General features: G+C 44.9%; 1 protein-coding gene across 16 annotated transcripts in view; it reads right to left on the bottom strand.

Annotated features, from left to right (window-relative positions):
• Positions 1-26,961, bottom strand: part of LOC149307683 (arginine-glutamic acid dipeptide repeats protein-like) — a 336,358-nt gene that overhangs the window by 247,559 nt on the left and 61,838 nt on the right. Inside the window, exon 1 of one of the 16 annotated variants that reach the window (XM_089534243.1) lies at positions 23,239-24,023. The exons of the other annotated variants lie outside the window; for them this stretch is intronic. The gene's annotated coding sequence lies outside the window, so the exon portion shown is untranslated. Of the gene's footprint in view, positions 1-23,238; positions 24,024-26,961 lie in introns of those variants that run through there. 16 annotated transcript variants of the gene reach the window in all.

Raw genomic sequence — 26,961 nt, 5'->3', positions numbered from 1 at the left:
ACAAGCAAAATGTTTGCTGCGTTGATACACAACACTGTAAACACATTGGACTAAATAGGCATTTTGCCTCATCCAGAAGTGTTCTTCTTACATTGCTGCCTGCCAACCAAAGATCTAGAACATGGAATGGGGAAATGGCAAGCAAACCTCTCAACACGGGATGTTCTCCATCTCAGGTCCCACCACCAAGGAACCCTCTGGAACGTACTCCATCTTGTAGCCACTTGCCTAAATTCCAAGATGGAGATACTGGATAGCACCCATTTCAGAACCTCAAAGGATCTATATAGTAGGTTAACGCATTTGAAAAAAGACCCAGAAACAACAGGGTGACAAATGTAGATCTTTTTAAGATCATGCTAGAAGATGGTCAGCGCAACCAAGCGACATTAACATCCGTTTACCAAGTTAGGATCTGTTCCCCGTTGAGGCCTCAACACCCAACAAGTGCCAACAACCAGCTTAGTAACATTTGTGGGTTTATTTCCAAGACAGCATTACAGTCCCACGAAAGAATGAGGAGGCGACAGTAAGCAGAGGGAGCAGACAGGCCAAGAACAGCAGCAATTGGCATGGCTAACAGGGTAGATATTTTGTGCAAATCTCACCTCCTTCTAGTACAACCATTTGGAAGAGACGGGCAGTTTCATACAACATGTGTTTTATATAGGACATATGTTGCATAACAAGATGGGTCGTGGTGGTTTACATACTATTAAGGACACACTCTTTTCTTATAATCGTGCCCATTTTTTTTTTCTCTCTCTCTCTCTCGTACTCAAAAGTCATTTGGAAGGACTTCTAAACAGCTGCATAAGGAAGATGAGTCAGGATTGCCTCCAGGTGACAAGGCAGGCAAATCCGCTATAGTTTCAATGGGTTTTTATTTCTTCCATCCTTTTACCACAGGCAACAATAATAGGTTTACATTCAAAGGCATACTTAGCAATGCCTGTGGACTCATTTAGAAGGCTCTGCTAAAAGGCAAAACAGATGGCTGGATGCTTCACTTAATGGGGCCCACTCTTCTGTCCGACCTTTATTCCTTCCATTATCGCGCACAGATAGAAATACATTCAATGTGATATTCTCTGCATTAAGAGAGAAGCAGAAGGTGGCTGTGGTCATCAATGCAGAGGGCCCTGGACTCCATTTTAGCTCCTGAACACTTAGGGTGCGAAGGAAATAAAGTACAGTTGGAGTATGACTCTGGCTCTCAGAGACCAGGGCTCTATTGCTCAGCGTGAGAGATCCTATTCACAAGCTTATGTAAGCCACCCAGCCTTTATAGTATGGTTTCTCAGGGTTTGCTGGAACCCTAGGGTTGCTTGAGAGGTTGGCATGGGTTCTGGGAGAAATCATAATGTTAAAAAATTTAGATGTACAGTGGGTCCTTGTTATCCACTGGGGTTTCGGTCCAGGACCCCATGGTTAACAAAATCGTGGATGCTCGAGTCCCGTTATACAATGACATAGGAAAATGGTGTCCCTTATATAAAATGGAAATTCAAAGTTTGACTATTTGGAATTGATATATAGTGCGCCCTTTCCTTACCCGGGGGATCCGTTCCGAACCGTGTAAAAGAAAAAATGCATATGCTGGAGCCCCATTAGAATTAATGGGGCTCGTTTCCGCAGCACGCCCCATTATTTGTTCCAGGCGCACCGAGGCTTCTTCCAGCGCAGGCTTCCAGCGTGTGTTGGAAGCCGCGTATGATGCGCCTGCGTATAATGCGGGAGGCACTGTATGTTTGAACGCTTGAATCCATGGATAGAAAAATCTGTGGATAAGGAGGCCTGACTGTAATAATTTTTATACAAGGGTTCCCTCCTGAGACATGAACATAGAATGTTAACTATGCGCTCTGTCACTGAGGCTTTGTCTTTATGTCGCACCTCCCTCCAATACAATAAGAACGAGAAGACATTATTTTTCCACTATGTAGCCTTCAAAGGAGACCACTATTAAAAGACTTATGCAGGCTAAGAGGCCATAACTGACACTTAAGCCATACCACAAAACCACAGCTCTGTCCAAAACGTCTCAGAAATAGCCAGTGAAGTCAGGGCCGAAAGGTAGCCCTGGTGGCTTCTGTTTTAGAAACCTCAAATAGCTAACCATATTATCCCTCCCCGCTCTTTAGTGCAACTCCTCCCATATTCCCATAAGCGCATTCCACTATTATTGACACTACGCACGGTCATAAAAGTATAAGGCGGACTCTAAAATGATAGATTGGAAGGAAAATCCTCTCACCCTTCATAATTACAGGCTAATGTTCCAGACAAGCAAATGCAGAAACACCAAAGCCATGCATCAAAGTAAAAATCATATTTAGTTTCTTCAGGACAGCAGCAATTTCTCAATGCCCACATTCTCCAAAGCAATCATGTAAGACCAGAGAATACCAGGTCCCCTCCTCCTTGTTAATATGATGGATTCCCCGTGCTGAAATACTGTCTTTGGGTTAGCAGGAAGCTTTTAAGAGATTAGTTATTTAACCCTCTTGGGCATCATATAGAGCCCCATGCCGAATCATACGTTGCTCTGTGCCATCAAGTTGTTTCTGACTTATGGCAACACTATCACAGGGGTTTCTTGGCAATATTTGTTCAGAGGGGGCTCAACTTTGCCTTCCTCTGAGGCTGAGAGTGTGTAACTTCCCAAAGGTCACTCAGTGGGTTTCCATGGCTAAGCATGGATTCAAACCCTGGTCTCCAGGGTTGTAGCCTAGTGTTCAGACCACTGCACAATGCAGGCTGATGCCAAACCATAAGGATCGTGCACAGCATATATAATAACTGGACCCCTTTCCACTTTTATACTGTTGCTTTACATCTTTTATAGGATTGTATATGTGCGCATGGGTTTTAAAAAAAATCTTGAGCAACGCAAATTAAGTGCGGCCTTCTCTGCTGTGGTATCCATGGTGGAATACCTTCCACTTGGAGGCCCAATTGGCACTAATATTGCTGCTGTTCGGGTGCCAAGTGAAAATAGGGTTGCTCATAACACCTTTGGGGACCTAACTGGTTTTACAAAAACCCTTGTGAGTACATGGTTATAATGTGTTCCAAGCTACTTTAACTATTTCGACTTGTCTTTTTCAATTGTTAAATTGCGTAATATGTTTTTGAGGGTCTTTCGGGCTATGTGGCCATGTTCTAGAAGAGTTCTTCTAGAACATGGCCACATGGCCTGGAAAACCCACAAAAAAACTATGGATGCCGGCTATGAAAGCCTTCGACTTCACATGTGTAATATGTTTTTAGCGTTTTACGTTTTCTAATTATCGTTTCTTGTGGTGTGTTTTCAAGTAGTTTCTGACTTACTGCAACCCTAAGGAGAGCTTATCATGGGGTTTTCTTGGCAATGTTTCTTCAGAGTGGGGTTTGCCATTGCATTCCTCATGTGCCTAGAGAGCATCACTTGCCCAATTTTACCCAGCAGGTCTGCATGAGCAAACAGGGATTTGAACTCTTTACTCCCAAAGTCATAGTCCAACACTCAAACCACTACACTATGCTGGCTCTTTACTTATTTACCCTGTTTTAAATGTGTCAGATTGGTTTTATGCTATGCCACACCGAGATCTCTAGACAGAGGGGGGATAAAAGTATTGTAATCTATGAATAAAGGGCAGTGTGCATGTTTTCTAAGCATAACAAATGATGTAGAACAAAAGTATTAAGGAAGAAGGATTCTTGGAAGCCTTTCCAGCACTAGAGCGAGGGATTGGAGCAGACTTACCTGTGACTATTGGGGCCACAGAGGAAAGCTGAAACACAATGCTCACACTCATGCATGGATATACTTTCTAAGCTATACATAACGTACAAAGGGACGTGCACACTCAAGTAAAAATGTATGGGCTAATAACATGTGGATTTATTGGCAAGAACAGAAACAGCAACTTTCAGGCTGGAGAGTGTAGTTTTCCAGGCAGTCTTTGAACCTTGACCACTCTCCTCCAGAAATAAAACATTGCCAACATGTAACTTAAGAAAGCGGCACTGTGAGACGCTTCACCTAGGTTTGCAAAAATAGGCTTGTGCAAAATATATACTTCCAAGTCTTTCTTTTTCCCCCCCTCATGAGCAAAAGTAATCATGGCTACAGACTGCCTTTCCCAAGGCACATGGCTTTCTCCTTGTATGTGAAACCTGAGGCACAGCCAATTGAGATCTTTAGAACAGCTCTCTGTGCAACAAGGAATTCACCAGGTTTCTATTAAGCAGGCATGCAGGACCCAATTAAACCTATTCAGTGTTGCCTGCCTGGTTTTTTCTCCATGAGCCTAACCTCTCCCAGGAGATAAATTTTAAGATCTGCAGGCCCAGATATAATTCGCTGCAGACTGGCTAACTCCTAGCATGTGTTGAATAGTGATCTATTCCCCCAGAGCAAGAAAGAACGAAGGCTGGCGAATGAAAAATTAAGAAGGCACTCCAAATCCTTATTTTAACTTAGTGTACATGTATTCCCACAAAAAGCTCTTTCATATCATCTAAGTCAGAGATGGTTCACTGGCTGCCAGAGATCCAGGCCCAGCCTGCAAGATAATGTTTGACGGTCTCCAGAGGCCCTATTAACAGAATTGTAAACTGAGGAAGGATAAAATGCTTGTCTACTCTCCTCCTCAGTATGGAAATAAGAGCTTTTTCATTAAAAATAAATATTCTGTACTTTTATTTGTGTCTCACTTGTGGATTTTGTCTGCAACATGCGCGCACACAATGGCTGCGGACATGTGCTCAAAGAAGGAGAAGTGCTTATTACAAAAGGGTATCACTTTTATTATGCACAGCAGATCAAAAACCTAGAACGTAAAAACTCCAACTGAGACAAGATACTCCTTGAGAACCATGAAGATTTGGGTTTTTTTCCACCAGTGAAACATGACTGCTATGGTTAATTCATCAGCTAAAGGCAATCCTTCCAGTGGCAAGCTTTTCCAAGTTTAACTAGGCTGGTCCTGAAACAACAGAAGCACAGCACATGTCTAGGTCCATATTCAGACCTTACAACCCTGATAGATCATCCCAGAGTTACATTCCTTTGACAACCCAGGGTCACTTCCAAACCAGAACGATGTCGCAGAATAGGATTTTGGGGAAGAGGCAGGCTATGTATATAATATTCAACGTCTCAGATGTTACAGAGGGTCTGTGGCTCAGTGTCTAAACACATGCTTAGCATGCAGCAGGTTCAGGGTCCAAAGGTAGGATCCCTGAATGTACAATAAGAAGGATCAAGGATTAGATGATGAAAAGGAAAGACTTCAGCCCAAGACCTTGGAGAGTTGGTTGACAAAACTGGGCTAAACTGACAAATAACTGCACTTGACAGAAGGAAGGCTGCTATGGCCAAGCTGACCTATAGCTAGCATGGTTAGCAATGCCACACACACTACATGGCAGAGTCCATTTACACATGTACAACCAAAAATGCAAATTAGTTTGCTACATACTGGAAAAACAATATCAATAAAGCCTTAATAAATATAATAAAATATCAGCGCATATTTCATCCATTTAGCTAATCCTGTGCATGCTCTCTTCCCCTGCACTTGCTACAATGCAAAATGCCATCAGCATTAACCACTCAACATGTTGATCCCTCAATTTGCTCTGCGTTGTGTAAAAAGTTCTCCATCAACGGACCAGAAAGGATGCAAACGTGCCTGATTTGCAGGACGCATCAACCACCGTTAGCCAACCTTCTCATATTCATCACTTTCTATCAGAGCTGTAAAGATACTCAAAACAGACATCCTACAGGAGTTGCCAAAACACTAAAACACTCCTTCATGCGTATCAATAATAATGCATTAGTAAAGAGAGGTTTTAAGGATCAAATGTTCCACAGCATTAAATGTTTTACCAGCCAGGAAAATTGTTATTATGAGCAAACCCCAGCTGATGCTTGTACCAACCACATTCAGAGCTGTATAGGCAGCAAGAATATGCTGATTGTATTGTTTTTAGAAGGACTGCTCCTGTTTGACAGCAGCATTTTGAAGAGCAGAATACATCTGGCACACTGCGCGCTGATGGAAAGCACTATCTGGATAAACATGGTAAAAGATTAATTCACGTGTTAAGAGCATATTAGGCTATACAACAGTTCTCAGTTCAACCAACTTCCCAAAATCTGAGTCTAGTTTTGCCACTGTAGCTTGAACTCCAGGCGGTCATGAAGATCCTTCTCTTGCAGAAGAACGCTCCAAAGCAAATCCATGAGTATATGATGCAAACATTGAGGACAAGCGCTTTTCACACTCAACTGTGAAGGAGTGCCAAATGTTTGAGACCAAAGATGCAGCAAGGTCAGGGAGGCTTTCAACAGGATCAACCCCTGAAATTCTTGAGCACGTTCATGGCCTGATTTTGGCAGGTTAGCGAATCTCCGCTAAAACAATTGCTGAGATACTGGAGGCATCCAAGGAATGCGTTAGGTTTATAATTCACAAGTAGTTGGCTATGCAGAAGCTGTCAGCCAAGTGGGTGCCAAAATGTTTGAATGCTGACCAGAAACAAAATCAGCTGGATACCTCCAAGTTGATTCCGCAAGGTTTTGAGTGATCCAGTGATAATTTTTTTTGGGGGGGATGACTTGTCACTGTCGATGAGACATGGTTACATCACTGCGATGCGGAGACCAAACAACGGTGCTTGCAGTGGCGGCACTCGGGTTCTCCACAGCCAAAGAAACGAAAAACTCAAAGGTCAGGAGGAAATGTCATGGCTGCAGGTTTTTTGGAATAAGGAAGGCATTCTGATATCTGATTATCTTCAGAAAGGCCAAACGGTTAATGCAGAATACTACTCTTGACTTCCTGTGCCAAATAAAGGAAGCACTGAAAGATCAATGGAAAGGGAAGCTGTGGAATGTTCCCTTTGCGCAGGGCAATGCTCATATAGCATTGGAAAGATTATGGGTCTTTGGAAGAGACTTTAAGCATAGACCACCCACCCGACACACCAGAACTTCTTCCATCTGAACTTGCTCCCTGTTTCCAAACCCTAAAAAAGAGTTTGAAATGAAATTGTGAAATGATTCAGAGATGATAGAACAGTATTTCAGTGACCAGACATAAGTTTTTTGGAAGGGTTGAAGAGACTTGAGAATCAATGTGCCAAGTATGTGGCACTTCAAGGTAAATATGTGGAACAGCATGTGTGTTGCGTGGTTCTAGAATGGCCATTCCCTTCTTAACTGGGACAAGGAATTTTCAGCACCTTCTCAACAGAAGAACGAAAACTTTAGCCATACAATTCAATTCATTCATTCATTCATATATATATATATATATATATATATATATATATATATATATATCTTAACACCTATGTGAAGTTGAAGGCTTTCACAGCCAGCATCTATAGTTTTTTGTGGGTTTTTTCAGGCTATGAGGCCATGTTCTAGAAGCGTTCATTTCTGATGTTTTGTCAGCAGCTGTGGGTGGCATCTGCGGGTGAAATATCAGGCATAAACTCTTCTAGAACACAGACTCATAGACCGAAAAGCCCACAAAACCCCGTAAAACCTACGTCTCCCCTTATTTTCTATAGATCAATGTGGCCTTGCAAATATCCACTTTCATATAGGACACTGAATGAACATCAGCAACTGACAAGATTTAGCTGTAGTCTAGAGCTCCCCAAACCATACTATTTTGATTAACCACAAAAGGGAAAAGAAATCAGGGGGGAACCCAAGGAAGAACCTTCACAAAGTGACAAAACGGCACAGTCTCACTTCTCAGGCGAGTAAAAATATCTTATTTAACTTATCAGGAAGGGGAAATGTTGTGAAACAGAAGCGACCACGTTATTTCCGATGCAATGTGCAGTTCATTTAAGAACTGTGGTACTCTTCGGCTATGACCAAAATTTCATACCTAGGCCTGTTTTGCCACAAGTACCGTATGTTCAGATGATCAGACTGGTAACGCTGACACTTTTTCATGGCTGCAAAAGGTAGATTCATCTGGTTGGCTTCCTTTTTAATTTCTTTCTTCCAACAAAGGTTCTTTAAACCGTGTTGTTGGAAGCAGATGCTGCTGACATGCTTTGAATTTACAAAACACACAAAAGTGTTCTAAAAGCCAGTGTTACTTTCCTTTTTCAGGATAAGACAGACAATAGTGAATGCACTGAAACAGACCGCAGTCATTTTCATACAGTTATTCATAATTACTTTATTACACCATGGAAGAAGGATAATCATTCCCTGAATGATACAATAACCTTGGCTTGCTCATAACTCCCTTGCATGCGTCTCTACAGGCTAGGTACTCTAAGGCCTGTTACAGACTGCCAAAATAAAGCTGCTTGGGGTCTCTTTGGAGGTATGCTATTTAAATGACGCATGGGTCCTAAGAGTCCGGAGGTCGCGCCAAAGCCACACTCCATTCCTAAGCACTGGAGTGCAGCTTTGGTGCAGCTTCCGGATTCTTAGGACCCATGCATCATTTAAACAGCATGCCTCCAAAGAGACCCGAAGCAGCTTTATTTTGGCAGTCTGTAACAAGCCTAAGTCAATTTACTACATCCTAACACTAAGCTCACACTTTCAGGGCCCTCTGTGTGTGTGTGTGTGTGTGCCTTCAAGTTGCCAGTCGACTTAAGGCGACCCCATCCATTTCCTAAGGTTTTCTTAGGCAAGGGATGCTCAGAGGCGGTTTTGCCAGTTCCTCCCTCTGAAATATAGCCTTCCATTCTAAGTCGATTTACCACATCCTAATATTAAGCTCACACTTTCGGGGCCTCATGCCTACTGACAGTCAAGAGCTCACTAGGCGCAAGGATTACCGAAGGTGGTTCAATCAATCAGAGGGAAAAGTATATTGGGAGAAGAGAAAGGAGGAGTGAAGGGAAACATTCCTAGCACTTATCTCAAAGGAATTGCTTTGTTTCCACGAAAAGGGAAAGGAGGGGTGAAGAGAAGAGAAGCTTGTTTTTGGCTCCTTTGTTGGAACGTTTTTAAAAAAGGAAACCAGCAGAATGAGGTGCGCTTTGACTACTTGTAAAAACAAATTCTCCGGGGCATGTGCTGCCACATTTAAGGCGAGAGGGGCTCTCCCTCTGCTGAAGGTTTACAGACTCCTGGGTCCTCCCTCAATCGTTTCCTTTGTACTGCCTTCTAACACTGCAGCTGACACCAGTGGCCATCGCTCACGGCTGAAAATGGAGGGAGAGAATGACAGGGATAAGCATGTACAGTCGGCCCTTCTTATACACGGATTTTTTATACACGGATTTAAGCATACACGGTTTGAAAATGTTCCAAAAAAGTATAAATTTACCTTGATGTTCCATTTTTTATTAGGGACACCATTTTGCTACGTCATTATACTTAATGGGACTTGAGCATACACGGATTTTGTTATACACGGGGGATCTGGGAACCAAACCCCAGCGTATAACAAGAATCCACTGTATAGGGAAATCTGGCCTCTGTGCGTTCAGCGTGAGATTTGGGGAGGGAAAAACAAAGTAATTCTCTCCCTGTTACGCTCCTCTGTTTCACAGAACAGGACCCATCACATCATGATCCACAAAAGATGCGCATCCCATGTGGCCCATCACTTAAAGGGCAGATCAGCTTTCCTCAATCTGAAACCTTCCAGAAGTGTTGAAATTACAACTCCCATCACCTCCAGCCAGCATGGCTTTTCACTGCTTTAGACTGGGCTAGGACCTTTTATGAAGAATTATTATTCCACTCGTCCCTCCACATTTGCGGCTTCGACTTTTGTGGGTTTGGTTATTCATGAATTTAATTAATATGTTCTCTCTAGGAATATCCAGGTCCTCCAGCGCAACTCTATGGTCAACTTTAACCAAAAGTCGCACTGAAAGACCTAGAGCAGTGGTTCCCAACCTTTCTAATGCCGTGACCTTTTAATACAGTTCCTCATGTTGTGGCGACCCCCAACCATACAATTATTTTCATTGCTACATGCAAATATGTGTTTTCCGATGGTCTTAGGCGACCGCTGAGAAAGGGTCATTCGAGCCCCAAAGGGGTCCCGACCCACAGGTTGGGAACCACAGACCTAGAGGTTCCTAGAGAGAAGACTCCACTAGGGATTTGTAGCTCCTCCAGTGTAATTCTATGGTCAATGTCTGGCAGATATTCGCCACAGAGTTGTGCTGGAGGACCTAGAGATGCCTAGAAAGGTGTTCTCTCAGGGAAAAACATATTGTTTTTGCCATTTGCAGTTTTCCCACATGCATGGGGGTCCTGTGCCCCTAATCCCAGTGAACGTGGAGGGACGAGTGTACATCACTTCTGTTTGTCATTCTGGTCAGCACATGGCTGAAAAGGCTGGTGCTGGGTTCTGGATGGAGGGGCAAGTCAGTTGGTGCCATTTTTTTGTGTATGGGGGTTTGACACAATTTTCAGGTGAAGGAAAAAACATTGGTGGGTCTGGGGGCTCTGACAGGGCATATAGGGGCTATTTGTGACCTCTGGGGGGGTCATATTCCCTGCCCCTGGGCTCACTCATCCCCACTAGGGCTGGTCCAGCAGGTTTTGTACTTTTTAGGTTACAATGATCACTTTATTCATAAGCACATAAACCAGAATGCATTCTTTTTAATAAAGTGCTGCCCTGGTTTTTTAATACTATGGGGACATTAAAAGCTATCTAAGGATAATTCTAACCCGGGAAGCAACTATCCACATAGAATTGCCCATATACATCATACTATATAGGCAGTATTCCAGTTTGGGAAACGGAAAGCTGAGCCTCCAGATCTTCCTAAAATGAACTACAAGGAAGCCACCAATCACAAGGCCATAAAGTAGGAACTTCGCACAGTGAAAGGTTTATCACGCCCTTAGGATTAGACACAAATCTTTGTTGCTTTGCATTTTTGTTTAATTCCTATTTATGTTCCTGCACTTAAATGGGAACTTTCCAAACGATAAGCAGTGTGATGGTTCTGCTCTTCGTTGTTTTATGCTATGGCAGTGTCATGTTTTACCATTAAATTTTAATTTAAAGTCTACAGTGCCCTATGGGAAGAAAAAAAAGCCAGAATAGGTTGCGATGGGATAAGATGGAATCAAAAATCCATACTGGGGCGAGTCTAAAACATGCTGAGCTTAATTCACCTTTGCCTGTGCACCTGAATGTCTGCTGCATTTTATTTCCAAAACCAAGATATAATGCATGAATTCAACCCCAAGTTGTACACAGTAACCTGGGGAAATGGGATGTGCAGCACTTACTGAAGTCTCCAATCCCAGCACTTTCCTCTAAGAGTTGGGTATCCTAAAATCCCAAAAGGATTACTCAAACTGATCTCATGCCTCAGAGCTATGGAACCTGCATAACAAGTTAAGAGGAAAGGTTACATTTGGGGCTTTTAATAAAATGCATCAGTAGTACACTAATAAATAAATGGCTTTATAATTAATTATAAATTAATTTTTAAATATAAAATCAAGCAGAATACAGACAGCAGAAAGTGAGTTTACCCCGACAAGATATCGTGGCAATAAGCAATTTACACTGTTTTTAAAAAGATGAGACAAATCCAGGGAAGACCCGGATACTCAGAGTTATATGCTTCCTTCAGCATTACAGGGAGAAGACCAGTTCCTTGGGAACACAGGCTAGGAAGGGGAATGCTATTGCATGAATGCTCTCCTCACAGGCTTCCCAGAGGCATCTGGATGGCCGCTTGAGACAACCAGATTCTGACCTGGAGAGGCCTTTGATCAAATCCAACAGGACTCTATGTTTTTTAAAGGGAAAATATATGTACTGCTGCATACAAGGATCCAATGTACCTTGCTTCGGCAACAGGGATTCCAAATGAGAGCCGAACACGTTTACTTTCCTAATGTACCACATCCTTGGCAAAGGATGAAAAAGGACTGCCCACGTTCTGCTCAAGTGTATATTCTGTACACATTAGAGAGGAAAGGGGTATGCAGCTGAGAGGTGAGACAACCTTTCTACTGCCAGCACCCCATGCCACCCAACCTAGCCTTTGCACTCTGACACTGCTCATGCCACAGAGGCGGAAATATCAAAGGCAACCGGCACTATGACAGGGCAAGGAGGGACCTTAACCACATATGAAAACTCTCTCTCTCTCTCTCTCTCACACACACACACACACACACACACACACTACAGACAGTTTGGGCACATCTAGCTCTGTTCTGTTTCAGATCAGAACTACACTCTTCACTCCACATTTGCAGTGCTGACTTTTGCAACTTTGATTATTTACGGATTTTATTAATACATTCTCTCTAGGAATATCTAGGTCAGTGATGGAGAACCTTTTAGAAGCCGAGTGCCCAAACTGCAATCCAAAACTCATTTATTGCAAAGTGCCATGTCCCTCTGGCTTTCTAGTAACAAACCCTGGCAAACTCTGTGCTGGGGCGATGGCACATGTGCCCACAGAGAGGGCTCTGAGTGCCGCCCCTGGCACACGTGCCATAAGTTCGCCATCACTGATCTAGGTCCTCCAGCACAACTCTATGGTCAACTTTAACCCAAAGTCGCACTGGAGGAGCTAGAGATGCCTAGAGAGAATACTCCGCTAAGCATTTGGAGCTCCTCCCGCACAATTCTATGGTCAATGTCTGGCAGATGCTGACCACAGAGCTGCACTGGAGGACCTAGAGATTCCTAATAATGTTTTTGTTAATTGCGATTTTTCCACTTTCATGGGGGTCCTGTGCCCCTAACCCCAGTGAATGTGGAAGGATGAGTGTATGTGTATGAAGCATCCTCTGGATTCAGGTTGGTACACGACCTCCTGCAATATATCTCAAATGCTTCAGGATATAGATGGAAATCCATGTCGCCAATCAACCTTGGGCAAAGCCGTGAAAGGCTTCGCCCTCTCTCCGCACGCGGCTTCAGCGGAGCATGTCTAGACTTTTGAAGAAGTACAGCAGCAACAACATCATCTAACTTCTAGGAATTGAGGCTGCAGCGCCACAAGTCTGGCAAAAGAACCTTAGGTTGCTGCACCTAAATTATAGCCATTTTCACAGAAGAAGCTAATCACAATGAATCACGCCTGGGAAAATTTGCACTCTCACTTCCTCCTTGAGGAGGTGTGCAGTCATGCTGCTAATGTTGGATTTACAGCTCTCATTTCCCCCATACTTTTGCAAACAGTGGGAAGAGAAAAGACTCTTACTTTTTCTCCGCCGCCAAATGAGAAATTGTTCTTAATAATAGAAACAAGCAAAGCCCAAGAATGATGTGGCCGCAAAACCTTTGAATGCAAGCATCACAACCTTCTCTTGGAGAGCTAAAAGAAAAATCCAGTTGTGTCATTCAGTTGCTTCCTTCGACACTCTGCGTCCCTGCAGTGGATATTGGCAAGATCACAATTAAAACTCTGAATCAATAAATTCAGACTAAGTGGGAATTTTAACAGGTATTACAACACTGGGAATCAAGTACAGACATAAATACACATGAGAAACCAACTCCCAACCTGAGGTTAGTTTGCAAAGCATAATTTCGAAAGGAAAAAAACCATTGTATGCATTGACAGACATTTAACTCTGAAGCATAGTTAAAGCCAGGCAGGGAAGAGGAAAGCAACCCACTATCACAAGGCTAGCTCTCAACTTGCAAACTGTGGTATTACAATACATTTCTTCCGCCGTCAAAGCATTTCAAAAATAGCTCTCAGCAACCTTTCAGCAAACCTCCTAACTTAAGCCTCCATTATAGCCAAATTACAGAGGTGGGTGCAAGAGCGTGGTAAATGGCATATCTAAAAGCCACCTTCCCTCTTCATAGAGGTTTCATAACTGAACCAAGTTTGAACCGAGAACTTAAGAGGCTCTTTTCTTCCATCGCATCAGGCATTTATTTTCCTGCAGCAGCAGCACCTGCATTCGCACCGCAAACTCTGCACCGCACCTTTCTGAACCCAAATCCTGTCGGCTGACGCTACAAAAACATACGCGCAAGCTTTATGTTTTTCCAAGTTTATGTTTTTGCAAGTGTATGTATTGACACAAGTGTGGGACAGATGGTTTAAGAAATAAAAATGTGGTGTAATAATGTGTAGTGAATAAATAGATGGATGTGGAGGGCATGTATGCATGTATGTATGATATTATTGATGTCGGTTGTGTAAATAGTTCAATTTAAAAATGGAAAGTTAAAAAAAAACCATACACACAAGTGTGAAAGTGACTGTTCCAGCCAGACAGACATTTACCGTCGGCCCTCCTTATCCATGGATTTTTTTATCCACGGATCCAAGCATCCGCAGTTTGAAGATATTCCCAAAAAAGATTGTGCCCCCTCCCCTTATCTGCGGATTTTTTAATCCATGGATTCAGGCATCCCTGGCTTAAAAATATTCCCCAAAAAAGGGTATAAATTCCAAATAAAAACCCTTGATCTTCCATTGTATATAAGGGCCATCATTTTGCTAAGCCATTGCATTTAATGGGAATTGAGCATCCACGGATTTTGCCATCCACGGGGGTTCCTGGAACCAAACCCCAGCGGATAACAAGGACCCACTGTACTCCATGTTTACTAACTATGCCTATCATAAAATTATCCTGTGGTCCATTTTCATAGTAAAAAAAAGACAGCACTGCATCAGACTCTGTTTTAAATTCCGGGGGGGGGGGGGGGGGCGGAGGTTGCAAGCAGGATATGTCCTGAGGACAACACTATTATTAGCCAGCATTTCTACATTACCACTAAATAACCTGATGGGAAGAGAGCGAAGACACCTGTCAACAAGGCAGAAGGCACCCCCAGGAGGCATATTGCTTGAAGTCTGCTTGTCAAACATGCAGTACTTATTTGCTGTGTTCATGGTACACCAAGAGCTGACTGCAAGCTTACATTTTACCAGCAAGGGTCCAAGTGCACAGCTGATCAACTGTACGCTTTTTGATTGCCCTACAAATTGAGGCAGAACTCTCCTTTCTTCATGCTTCACTGTGTGACACTGTTTCATCACAGGGATATGGAACGCGCAACTGGCCCAGGCGTTGTTAGGCCTGCGATTCCTCTCAGTCCTAGTCCACAAAGACAACGGTGAGGGATAATGAGGGCTGCAGGCCAACAAGATCTGGAGAGCCACACTTCACCCATCCATGTTTTAAATACATTTTTAGACTCGGTAAATTTGCCCCTGTTTAAGAGGCACAGCAACCCAAGCCATAGATGGAACAGAGAACACTTGAAGAAAGGGTGGGAGAAGGTTCCCAACAGGATACATGGAGGGATAGTAGCTTAGTGGAAGAGTGCACACCAAGAAGAACCACCAGCATTGCCAGTTAAAACAATGAAGGAACAGCAGAGGAAGGAGATGACCTTGTACTTCAGCTCTTGAAGAGTTGCTGAAAGTCATAGCAAACAATTTGGAAACAGATGGACATATATTCTGACCCACTATAAGTTAACTTCTTCTATACACACCAGACTCTTATCTATACTCATCCCTCCACATTTGCTGGGGTTAGGGGTACAGGACCCTTGTGAATGTGGAAAAAACACAAATAACAAAAAGACTGTTTTTAACTGAGAGAACACCTCTCTAGGACTCTCTAGGTCAGTGATGGCAAACCTATGGCACGCGTGCCAGAGGTGGCACTCAGAGCCCTCTCTTTGGGCACATGTGCCATTGCTCCAGTACAGAGTGTGCCAGAGTTTGTTACTAGAAAGCCAGAGGGACATGGCACTTTGCCATAAATAAGTGGGTTTTGGGTTGCAGTTTAGGCACTTGGCCTCTAAAAGGTTCACCATTACTGCTCTAGGTCCTCCAGTACAACTCTGTGGTTTACATCTGCCAGACATTGACCATAGATTTGCGCTGGAGGAGCTACAAATGCCCAGTGGAGTGTTCTCTCTAGGAATCTCTAGGTCCTACAGTGCAACGTTTGGTTAAAGTTGACCAGAGTTGCACTGGAGGATGTAGAGATTCCTTGAGAGAACATATTAATAAAATCCGTGAATAATCAAATCCGCAAAAGTCAAAGCCACAAATGTGGAAGGACGAGTGTACTCACAAAGATGAGCAAGACCCAACACTGACAGCATCTGTTAATGTACTCATAGTGAGGCAACAACACCCAGGCTGAATGTAGAAAGGCCCATGATACCCACTGTACCTACAGATAGGTTACACATGATCTGAAACTAAAACAGAACTACAAGGATAAGGGACATGTGGTCCTCTGGATGTTGCACAGCTCCGGTTCCCATTATCCCTCACCACTGGCTATTCTGACTCATGCTGATGGGAGCTACAGTCTAACATCTGGACAGCCATGGATTCCCCATCCTTGCTCTGCTGGGCTGACATTGTAAAAGAAAATTTAGATTATCTTGCCATATCTCTAAATATTCGATTTTATACACGCACAGAGGAATCCCATTTCCTAAACTTGGAGTCCACAGGAAAGAACAAGCTTTCTGTTCCCTGTTGGCAGTGAGATTATTTCCAACCCGTTCATTCTTTCTCCAACTATCTATCTTACCACAGCATTTGCCTCTGTAACCTCTGTTTCTATCCTACTTGCTACCAATTAATCAGGTCTCCAGTCAAGGCATTGTATTTGCTGTATGTACAAACAAATTTCATGCATCTCCGGTTTTGTGCCTTTAACTGACTGGCCACCCCCCTCCCCTGATATCCCTTTCACAGCGCATATGCCCTTATCACACCACAACTTGAGCTGCTTTCCAGAATACACAAAAGGCAACATTTGCTTTGAGGCTGGGTCACACAGCAGAGGGAGAACCACAAAAGGTCCCTGGCCAAGTGATTATAAGCAAGAGGAATGTGTTTGTATTAGAAGAATTTGGTCTTGGCCCCAGATGAATGGTATGGTAGCAGTGGCTGATGGTAAGGAGGTACAGAATGAAAGAGTCCCTTGAATGACAGGTTCTTGAGGACAGAATACACTTGTCCCTCCACATTCAGGGGCACAGGACCCCTATGAATGTGGAAAAACCACAAATAACAAGAACACTATGTTTTTACCTGAGAGAGCATCTCTCTAGGAATCTGTTAAGTCCTCCAGTACAACTCTATGGTCAGCCCCTGCCAGACAGTGACCACAGAATTGCGCTGGAGGAACTACAAATCCCTAGTCGAGTCTTCTCTCTAGGAATCTCTAGGTCCTTCAGTGCGACTTTTGGTTAAAGCTGACCACAGAGTTGCGCAGGAGAGCCTAGATATTCCTAGAGAGAACATGTTAATAAAATCTGTGAATAATCAAATCAGCAAATGTCAAAGCCACAAATGTGGAGGGACAACTGTACATTTTTTGAGTCAGTCTTGTGGGAATGTTGGATTCCTATAACATAAATAGGTTCAAAATATCAGAGAAACCATTTAAAAGCAGAAGGAGAAAGTATCAGTTCTTCAAAGTTCAACGGAGTATTTCCCCTTTCCCTCACTCTTTCTGCTATTAAGTTTATTTACATTTCTCCAATTTACTGCTTCAGAATCTGTAAGGAACATGGGTTAATTTGTAGCTATATTTCACTTCATTGTCCCAGAAGCCCTCATGATCTGTAGGTTCAATAGCAGATGTCTTAAAGCAGCCTTTAGGAACCAAATGTATTCAACTGCGCATGAGTTGATGGACTAGGACAGTGATGGCGAACCTATGGCACGTGTGCCAGAGGTGGCACTCAGAGCCCTCTCTGTGGGCACATGTGCCATCATCCCAGCACAGAGTTTGCCAGAGTTTGTTACTAGAAAGCCAGAGGGTGGCGCTTTGCAATAAATAAGTGGGTTTTGGGTTTGGGCACTCGGCCTGGAAAAGGTTCACCATCACTGGACTAGGAGAATTGAAAGCAGAACAAGGTTACATCCGAAACGTATAGGTTTCCCTCTGCCACTGCAGTGTCTCTTTCCTAGAGTGGCAAAGGCAGAAGATAAAGCGGTTTGTTTATTACCAGGCCTTGCGCTGTTTTCATTCAATCTGAATGGAGTCATGTACACATTTCTTTCATCATACCTTAGCCTTGCAAACTTGCAGTTAATATGTTACAACCCAGAAACACATTTACTAAACCAATCTAGGAGCACTGGTTCTTCTGATGACCTTAGTAAGTCAGGGGTAAAAAGCCATGCAGGCTTCCAGATACTGTTTGGCTGCAAGTCCTAACAAAAGTAGATCATGGTGAGCGATGCTCAGAGTTATAGGCCAAAACTATCTAGGTAAGTCAGGCTGACACCAAGAGCGAGTGGTCCAGCGTCACTCAGGTAAAATGTTCATAGCTCAGAAGCTATTTGAACCTGGATCTCCCCGGCCCACACTTCAATCAATATAGTATCTCTCTCTCTGGCTTTGCTTCGCGAACGAAGATTCAGGAAGGACTCGTGATCCCGCGCTTTGTACAAGTGTGTTGGTGACTAAAAAGGCCAATTCGGGATAAACAAGTCCGGTTGCAGAAAGCACAGCGGAAAGTCTCCTTTGGGTGATGTTTCCAGGTTGCAGTACTTCAATCAATATAGTATACCAGATGTACAAATGCTGGTTTGAGGTACTTTGTTTTACAAATTGATAACCACTCTTCGAGCCCACAGAGATTTGCAACACCACAACAACCAACAGCCACCGACAGATGCCGACTGAGCCAACATATGGTAGCAACAAGAATCCTCAGCTCAAAAACATCCATCCTACATCAGCTTCCGAAACCCCAAAACATACTGCTATGATTTGGCATCAAATAAGACGGTTCAGAAAAAGGGAGCAAGGAGAGGGAATTTCACCTTAATGCCCCTGCTGAGAACACCCCACCGTGCCTCAAAAGAGCAGGGCAGGGACACAGAAAGCAAGGACCACCGCCGGAAGGCCCTTAGAAGCTATAGCAATTCACAGAAAAAGCTTGAGACGGCTACTTTTTGAAAATGTAACTCCCAGAATCCCCTGGCCAGCATGGCCATGTTGGCGAGGGGGTTTAGCCAAAAAGGTAAGCACTCCAAACTCTGTTCACGTGGTAAAATATGGCCCTTAAAATCTCCTTTAGGCACCAAGGCAAAAAGGGTTGGATTTGATGCTTTGCTCTGTCCTTCCGCTGCAAAGATGGCTTGCAGGCTTGATGGGGTCTGCCAGCAAAATGTCCTCCTGAAGGGTCCTCCTAGGACAGGTGAAAAGCTCTGGTGGCAAGTGTGTCAGGCACCTGGAAGCCACCATTTTGATTCCCTGCAATGCCTACCGTCCAGACATACAGCAGTAAGCAGACTGCCAGGATGTGTGTTTTTGCCAAGAGGGTTCAGCAGCAGGTCCTATAGGGACCCTGGCATCCGCCCAAGGACAGCATGCGCCGGCCAGACCTGTTTCACCCACTTCCCACTGTGGCATTGCCCAAGTGGCCACAGAGCGTAGGATATATGACTATGAGAAGCAAACAAGCTTCCAAAAAGGACAGAGACAGATTTCAAATCCGTTCACACACTCCTCTTTGACAAACTGAAACAGTTTTCTCCAAAGATCGCCTCGGCTATCAACGCGGGGAACAAAAAGCACATCTCAATCCGTGAAACAAATCTTGAAACGCATGATCAAGGAGACACGAAGGAAAGGTAAGAGAGGGAGGGTAAGAAACCCAACCAAGTGGTTCCTGGAAATCCCCAGCATCGGAGGACATTGTACTGCCAAGGAGAAGCCAATGCATTGTGACACAACAGCTGTATGCATTGTTCCATTAATTGAAATAAAGGGCTAGCCCACATCGCATACGAGAGATTTGCTGAACGCCGCCGCCAAGACCACGCAAGCATTACCTTTAACAAATAAATAAATAAGATGCATAATTTAAGGAACAAGTGCCCTGGTTGCAAGAACGCAAGGGTAGACGGAGAGGTTGTGGAAGCGTGAGAGGAACAACTGCCTCTGTGTCAAGTATAAACACCACACCGCCAGGAAGAAACAAGAGAAATCCAGCCGCACGCTATAAACTAGGAGAAAGCACACAAAGGAAGTGGCGAGAGGGAGAGATTACGTCAGCCCTCGCCTCGATTCATAAATGCTAACCACAGAACAAGGCAAATTCTGAACGGCCTCCCACTCAGGAATCCAGCTTAAAAGGGAATGCGCACACACACACACCAACACACACACAGTTCGAGGGCTTAAAAATATGCCACTAAACAACACCCGCTGATGCATCAACTTTCAGCAGCCATGAAGGGAAGGGAAAGGAAGGGAGGGAGGACCCACACTGTAATCCTAGTCAATGCTATCCTGCAGCCAGATCAAATAACATTTGAAGAACTGCCTGCCAAGCACAGAGGCTGCCCAAGGAGAGTAACAATGAGCACTCTGGTGCGGTGGAGTCGACACATACAGAGACACACACACATGCGCACCCTTTACTAGCCCCAAGGATCTATTATGAAAGAACTATTTAAAAATTACCAGGAAGGAGAAAAGAGATGGCTCCAGATCAACATCTCATGATCCTGCTGAAGATACAAGAAGAATGGTCGCCAGCGTCTAATTTCCAATGGGCAGCTGTACTTGTGTGAAAGTGTAAACCGTGTCGAGAGTACGGCCCACCCAAAATTGCAGAGCTGTTTGAGAGCCTGCCCAGAGACCAACGTTTTTACACTCTACATATGGCCCTTAGTCTTTAATAATAATACTAATAAATAATAATAATTTTTATTATTTCTTAGCTGCCTCTCCTCAAAATTCAAGGTGGGTTACAACACAGTTAAAACACAGTCATTACATAAAATACACATACTGAGTTTTGGTCAAAGTCCGTAAATAAACGACAATTACACATGCTGAATTGCATCTCTACGCAATATTTATATCACAATACATTTAAATTGTTTAACATTAACACTCCAAATCTTGCTTTTCCAGAAACATGCAACCCTACAACAGAGCATCACTGACTCTGCATCATGTCCTCACTGCTGGAAAGAGAAATAAACCTAACTCAGAGAGAGAATAGTTAGACTCTGCAGCAAACATGCACACACAAATTGGCTCCAAATTCCGTTTATGAGAGTGGAGGGTGCTCTTTATCAACTGTCACATGTAATATTTTGGATAACATATGGCCGAAAGGCCATCCAAATCACACTCTCTGAGACACACAGAGACACACACAGGGCAAGGCCGCATGCACTCCAGAGGCGCTTAAAACAAAATCCCAGTTCCAGAACAATAGCAGAGCTGGTTCGTGTCTCGGGGAACAAGAAGTGGTTGAGCGGGTCTCGTTGTCACATCAACTGAGAGCAAGGTTGAGTAAATATTATAAAAGGACCATTTAGGCAGAGCTAGGCACCAATTAAAAAACATAAAAAGCATTCCAGCACATACTTCCAGCTCTCCTTCAGCAAGTCAAGGGAAAGGTCCCCCCCGCCACCCATAAACACTCCAAACCTGCTCTGACAACTGGGCTTTAATTTAAAACAGGAGGAGAGAAAACACCAGCACAATCCTTTGTCAAGCTTGGGGGAAAGGTGTGGGGAGTGTGTGCCTTCAAGTCACCTGTCAACTTATGGTGGCATTTTATTTTTCCAGGCAAGGGATACTCTGGGGTGGTTTTGCCAGATCCAAGTGGGAACCAAAACACATTTGCCACCAGAATGGCAAATGTGAACCCGAAGAGTGTCCTGCAGTGGAGGCTCGGAGCAATCGAAGCTATCGCATCACCTCCCAAAGCAAACCCAAATCTCCTTGAAATGATTTCTCCCAGTGGCAGAAACTGCAAATGAAGTGGAGGAAGTCAAGTCTTCTCTCTACTTAGGTGTTGCTTTTTGTCCACAATGCTCTTATGCAGCGTTTTCAAAGCTGGGAAAACCCATAGCTAGAGAGGAAGGAAGTTTATTTTGAGGTCTTGCCTCTCTTTCTCTTCCCAACTCACACACTATTTCCCCAATATAAACAGAAACTGGTCAAAAAAGGAAGACCTACTCTTGTTGGTGCAAAGTATAACCTCCCCAAACCACCACTACCCCCAAAGTCTGCTGAGGATGTGAAAAGAACTGTACTCTTGACATGGTTTATACTTTTAAACAAGTGAAGTGGAAGGCTTTCATGGCCGGCATCCATAGTTTTTTGTGGGTGTTTCGGGGCTATGTGGCTGTGTTCTGGAAGAGTTTATTCCTGATGTTTCACCAGCATCTGTGGCTGGCATCTTCTCTGAAGATGTATATCAAGTTTCAGTAAGGCAAGGGAAGGTGAAAGTCCAAAGCAAAGTAAACATCTACAAATTGGTGACTGATGGGAAGGAAGGAATGTGTGAGAAATGCAGAAGTGAAGAAGGCGTAAGAATGTGATGAGAAGGTCGGAGTAAGAGGTAGGAGGAGGTAGAAGAAAGTGAAGAGGATGGGAGAGATGAGAAGAGGAGGATAGAGAGATTGAGAAGGAGGAAAGGGAAGGATAAGTTCAAGGAACAGAATGTCAAGTAGAAGAGGTATAAGAAGGTAATGGAGAGGGAAAGAGAGTGAAAAGGAGTATGGGAACGGAAAGGGGGAATAAATGAGGAAGTCAATAGGTAAATAAGGATAGAATATGAGAATGGTGATGGTCAGCCTTCCTTATCCATGGATTCTTTTATCCACGGATTCAAGCTGGAAAATATTCCCCCCAAAAGAGAGTACAAATTCCAAATAGCAAACCTTGATTTTGCCATTTTATAGACAAGACACCATTATAGGTTATGCATTGTAAACTGCTTAGGGAGCGCTTAAGTGCACTGATAAGCGGCGTAGCAATGTACTTGCTATTGCTATTTTGTTGTGCCACTGTATTTAACACAACTTGAGCATCCACGGATTCTGTTACCCACGGTGGTTGTGTTCCTGGAACCAAACTCCGGTGGACAACAAGGGCCCACCGTACAACGTAACATTTTGTTAGAATTATCACTACGCGATCCGTACGTATGTCTTTTTAAATGCAAGGGTTCTTTTCCAAAACCCGACCAACATTTATTGAACAAATAAAGGAATAAACACTTCCAGAGCGTGGCCACATTGCCCCCCAAACAAACTATACTCTCATTTCTCGACTTCCTCTGCTTCATTTGCAATTTCTGCCGCGGGGAGAAATAATTTCAAGGAGCTCTGTCTTGTTTGGAAGTGTCAACCATGTCAGGCAGATCCAGGGTCAGGACCCCTTCCTTCCCCCCCCCCCCCCAAAAAAAAGACACCAACCAGAGCCACCAGAGCCCCTTGGGAGGAGGAGGCCACCCCCTTCCCTCCCTTGTCTCTCCTCTCACTCACCCCAGCCAGGCTTGGGCTTTCTGCTCTGCAATGCCAGCGAGGAAGAGAAGGCTGCAATCACAGCAGTGGCTCCTGCCTGACCCCAGCAGACCTTGGGCTGCTCTTCCTGCTGCTTTTCTTCTTCCAGAGGCAGAGGCAGAGGCAGAGGCGAGAGCTGCCTAGGCTGCTGCTGCTGCAGCTGCTGCCGCCTTCAGCAGTGCTGCCCATGGAGGAGGCAAGGGGAAGGGGAAGGAGGGCCAGGAAAGAAGGCAGAAAGGGAGACAGAAAGAGATGCACTTGGCGAACAAAAGGAGGCCCCCCGCTTCACTGCAGCAGCAGCAGCAGCAGCAGCAGCGCCGCCGCTGGGGCTGGGCAAAGGGAAGGGAGAAGCAGAGGAAGAGGCAGAGGCAGCAGCAGCAGCAGCAGCAGCCTAGGTCACGGTGGAGGCATTGCCCGGGCTGGGCCCTCTCAGCCGCGGCGGCTCCTGCTCCACATGCCTCGCTCCGGGCCAGGCTTCGGCTTCCCTGGCAGACGGCCGGGATTAAGACAGCCCCAGCCGAGAACGGACGGCGCCTGGCAAAACCCGGAGTGGAGCCCAGCTATGGGAGCCGGGGGCCAGGAGGAACAGCCTGCTTGCCTGGCTTGCCTGCCTTTCTCTTGCCACCCTAGGCTCCCTTTCTCCTGCCTTGCTTACCTCCCTAGGCACCCTTTCTCTTGCTTGACTAGCCTCCCTTTTGCTTGCCTTGCTTGCCTCCCTTTCTCCTGCCTTGCTTGCCTCCTTTTTTCTTGCCTGCCTAGGTACCCTTTCTCTTGCTTTACTGGCCTCCCTTTTTCTTGCCTTGCTTGCCTCCCTTTTTCTTGCCCTCCCTAGCTTCCCTTTCTCTTGCCTCCCTAGCCTCCTTTTCTCTTGCCTCCCTAGGCTCCCTTTCTCCTGCCTTGCTTGCCTCTCTTTCTCTTGCCTCCCTAGCTTCCCTTTCCCTTGCCTCCCCAGCCTCCTTTTCTCTTGCCTCCCTAGGCTCCCTTTCTCCTGCCTTGCTTGCCTCCCTTTCTCTTGCCTCCCTAGCTTCCCTTTCCCTTGCCTCCCCAGCCTCCTTTTCTCTTGCCTCCCTAGGCTCCCTTTCTCCTGCCTTGCTTGCCTCTCTTTCTCTTGCCTCCCTAGCTTCCCTTTCCCTTGCCTCCCCAGCCTCCTTTTCTCTTGCCTCCCTAGGCTCCCTTTCTCCTGCCTTGCTTGCCTCCCTTTCTCTTGCCTCCCTAGCTTCCCTTTCTCTTGCCTCCCTAGCTTCCCTTTCTCTTGCCTCCCTAGGCTCCCTTTCTCCTGCCTTGCTTGCCTCTCTTTCTCTTGCCTCCCTAGCTTCCCTTTCTCTTGCCTCCCTAGCTTCCCTTTCTCTTGCCTCCCTAGGCTCCTTTTCCCCTGCCTTGCTTGCCTCCCTTTTTCTTGCCCTCCCTAGCTTCCCTTTCTCTTGCCTCCTTTTCTCTTCCTCCCCTCCATCAGCTGCTGGATCAAGGAGGGAGGGGTGGCTGCTGGTGGTCAGCTAGAAAAGGCATCTGGGAGTGCAATGGGGAAAGAGGCAAAACAGCCCAGCAGCACCAGCAGCCCAGGACCATGAATGCAAACGCAGCCTTCCTTAAGGAGCCCTGGAGGCGCAGTGGTTAAACGCCTGTACTGCAGCCACTCACTCCCAACAAGACACAAGGCTGTGAAAGAATTCAAAGACATAGCCGTGTTAGTCTGTAGTACCAGTTTGTAGAGAGATCTTGTAGCGCCTTTGAGACTCACTGAAAGAAAGAAGTTTCCATACACAATTCCTCAGATGCACATATGCTATAGTCTGTTATTCACAAGGGGCCTTCATCCCTAACCCCATCCATAATAAAGATTAATAGGAGATCCGTCATAGAGTCCAAGTCATTCCCTTCCTCTGCACACTTGATAAGCAACGCACCTTGAATAAATCCCATCATTAATTTACGTTCAGTCTTTTGCCTGGATTAGTATCCTCATTTTGCTCAGAGGTCAGAATTGCTAGCCCACCTAATTCCCTGCATGGCGAAGAGAGCAGAAGGGCAACCAATCCATGTTATCGACACTCCGGCTTCATCTCGAATATCCATCCTGGCATCGTATTTGTAGCTCTTGCTTTGTTAAGAGCTCGCATTTTTGTTTTGCCCTGTTGTGCTCCGTTGCAAGGCCTCTGCCTGGTTTAAAAAGGCCCAAGCCTGAGGCCATAATCTATTCCACACCGGCGACAAGCAGCTGCCTAAACTGCCAGCCCAGCTAATGAAGTATAACCCCCTTGCCACCCTGAAAGGCCGCCCTGTGATCAATACACTCTGAAGACAGTGTGTACTGCGAGCTCGGCTCCCTTGAAAGATCAGCGCCGCGCATTAGCTTCTCAACGGGAGCTCATCCAAGGGGAATGTGCTCAGTGGAAATAAGCTTCATAACCAAGAGGCTCAGTGATGGAACTGCACTGGCCACAGCCAAAAAGGAAGGGGAAAAAATCAATTCCAAAGTCAAGCTACAAAGCTGACATTACGTTTAGCCGCTCTTCCAATTTTTTAATCAAGTGTGACCTGCCACACATCAAGCCACGGAAAGGACATACTGCTCCAGCCACAGCTTGCTGTACACTTTGCCTCCCAGCAAATCCAGGACAATTCTTCCTGATGTTCAGCAGATTCAGAGACTATAGAATCACAGAACGATAGAGTTGGAAGAGACCCCAATAGCCATCCAATCCAACCTCATTCTGCCATGCAGGAACTCACAATCAAATCACTCCTGACAACCATCCAGCCTCTGTTTAAAAACCTCCAAAGGAGGAGACTTCATCAGTCTCCAAGGGAGTGTGCTCCACTATTGAACAGCTCTTACTGTCAGAAGGTTCTTCATAATGTTGAAGCGGAATCTCCTTTCCTATATCTTGCATCCATTGCTCTGCGTCCTAGTCTCTCGAGCTGCAGAAAACAAGCTTCCTCCATCCTCAATATGACATCAATTCAAATACTTAAATGAGGCTATCATATCTTAACTGTGTCTTCTCCCAGCTAAACATACCCAGCTTTTTACATCTCTCCTCGTAGGACATGGTTCCCAGACCTTTCACCATTTTAGTCACCCTCCTTTGGACACACTCTCATCTATCACCAGCATCATCCACATGTCTCCATGGCAAAAACACCTTTGTATGAATGTACCTTCTGCACCAGGATCCACAGCGTCCTGGATTATGACTAAATACAGGATAGGTTTGAACCAAAGTACTGAGATGGAGACAAGTTGTGCTGAAAGGACTGTTGGGCAACTTTTAACTGAGATACTGAGCCTTCCAAAGTCACAGCCACCATGTTGAGAAGGCATTTTGGCGCCTCCACACACGTAACCCTGAAAAATGTTGGACAGGACAGGCAGTGACAGAGCCGTGCTCTCACCATTTGGAGAAATAAGATGAAGAATTCAGCCACACATACCATTGCACCCCAGCGCAATGAGAATCATCGCCAAACAGGTTGCATTACCCCCATCCTTCATTTTAAGGACACAGCAATACTTTTGTATTGCAACCGACAAAACAAGATGGTCTTCTAAGGTAGTGGACTCTCAGCCGCTTACTACAGCTTTGTTATACTTCCCCTGCTTTTTCCCTTCCTGGACTGCATGTTAGAAGCAATTTTTAATGGGAGTGTGTGAGTCTAGGGTTGTTTTCTAAAACATGAGATGCACATAAATCAGCTGAAGGGAAC

The sequence above is a fragment of the Sceloporus occidentalis genome, unplaced genomic scaffold (genome assembly GCF_023333645.1).
Source record: "Sceloporus occidentalis isolate IW3139 unplaced genomic scaffold, rSceOcc1.0.p SCAF_8, whole genome shotgun sequence".
NCBI classification, from domain to species: Eukaryota; Metazoa; Chordata; class Lepidosauria; order Squamata; family Phrynosomatidae; genus Sceloporus; species Sceloporus occidentalis.
This window is presented reverse-complemented; position numbering and strand designations above follow the sequence as displayed.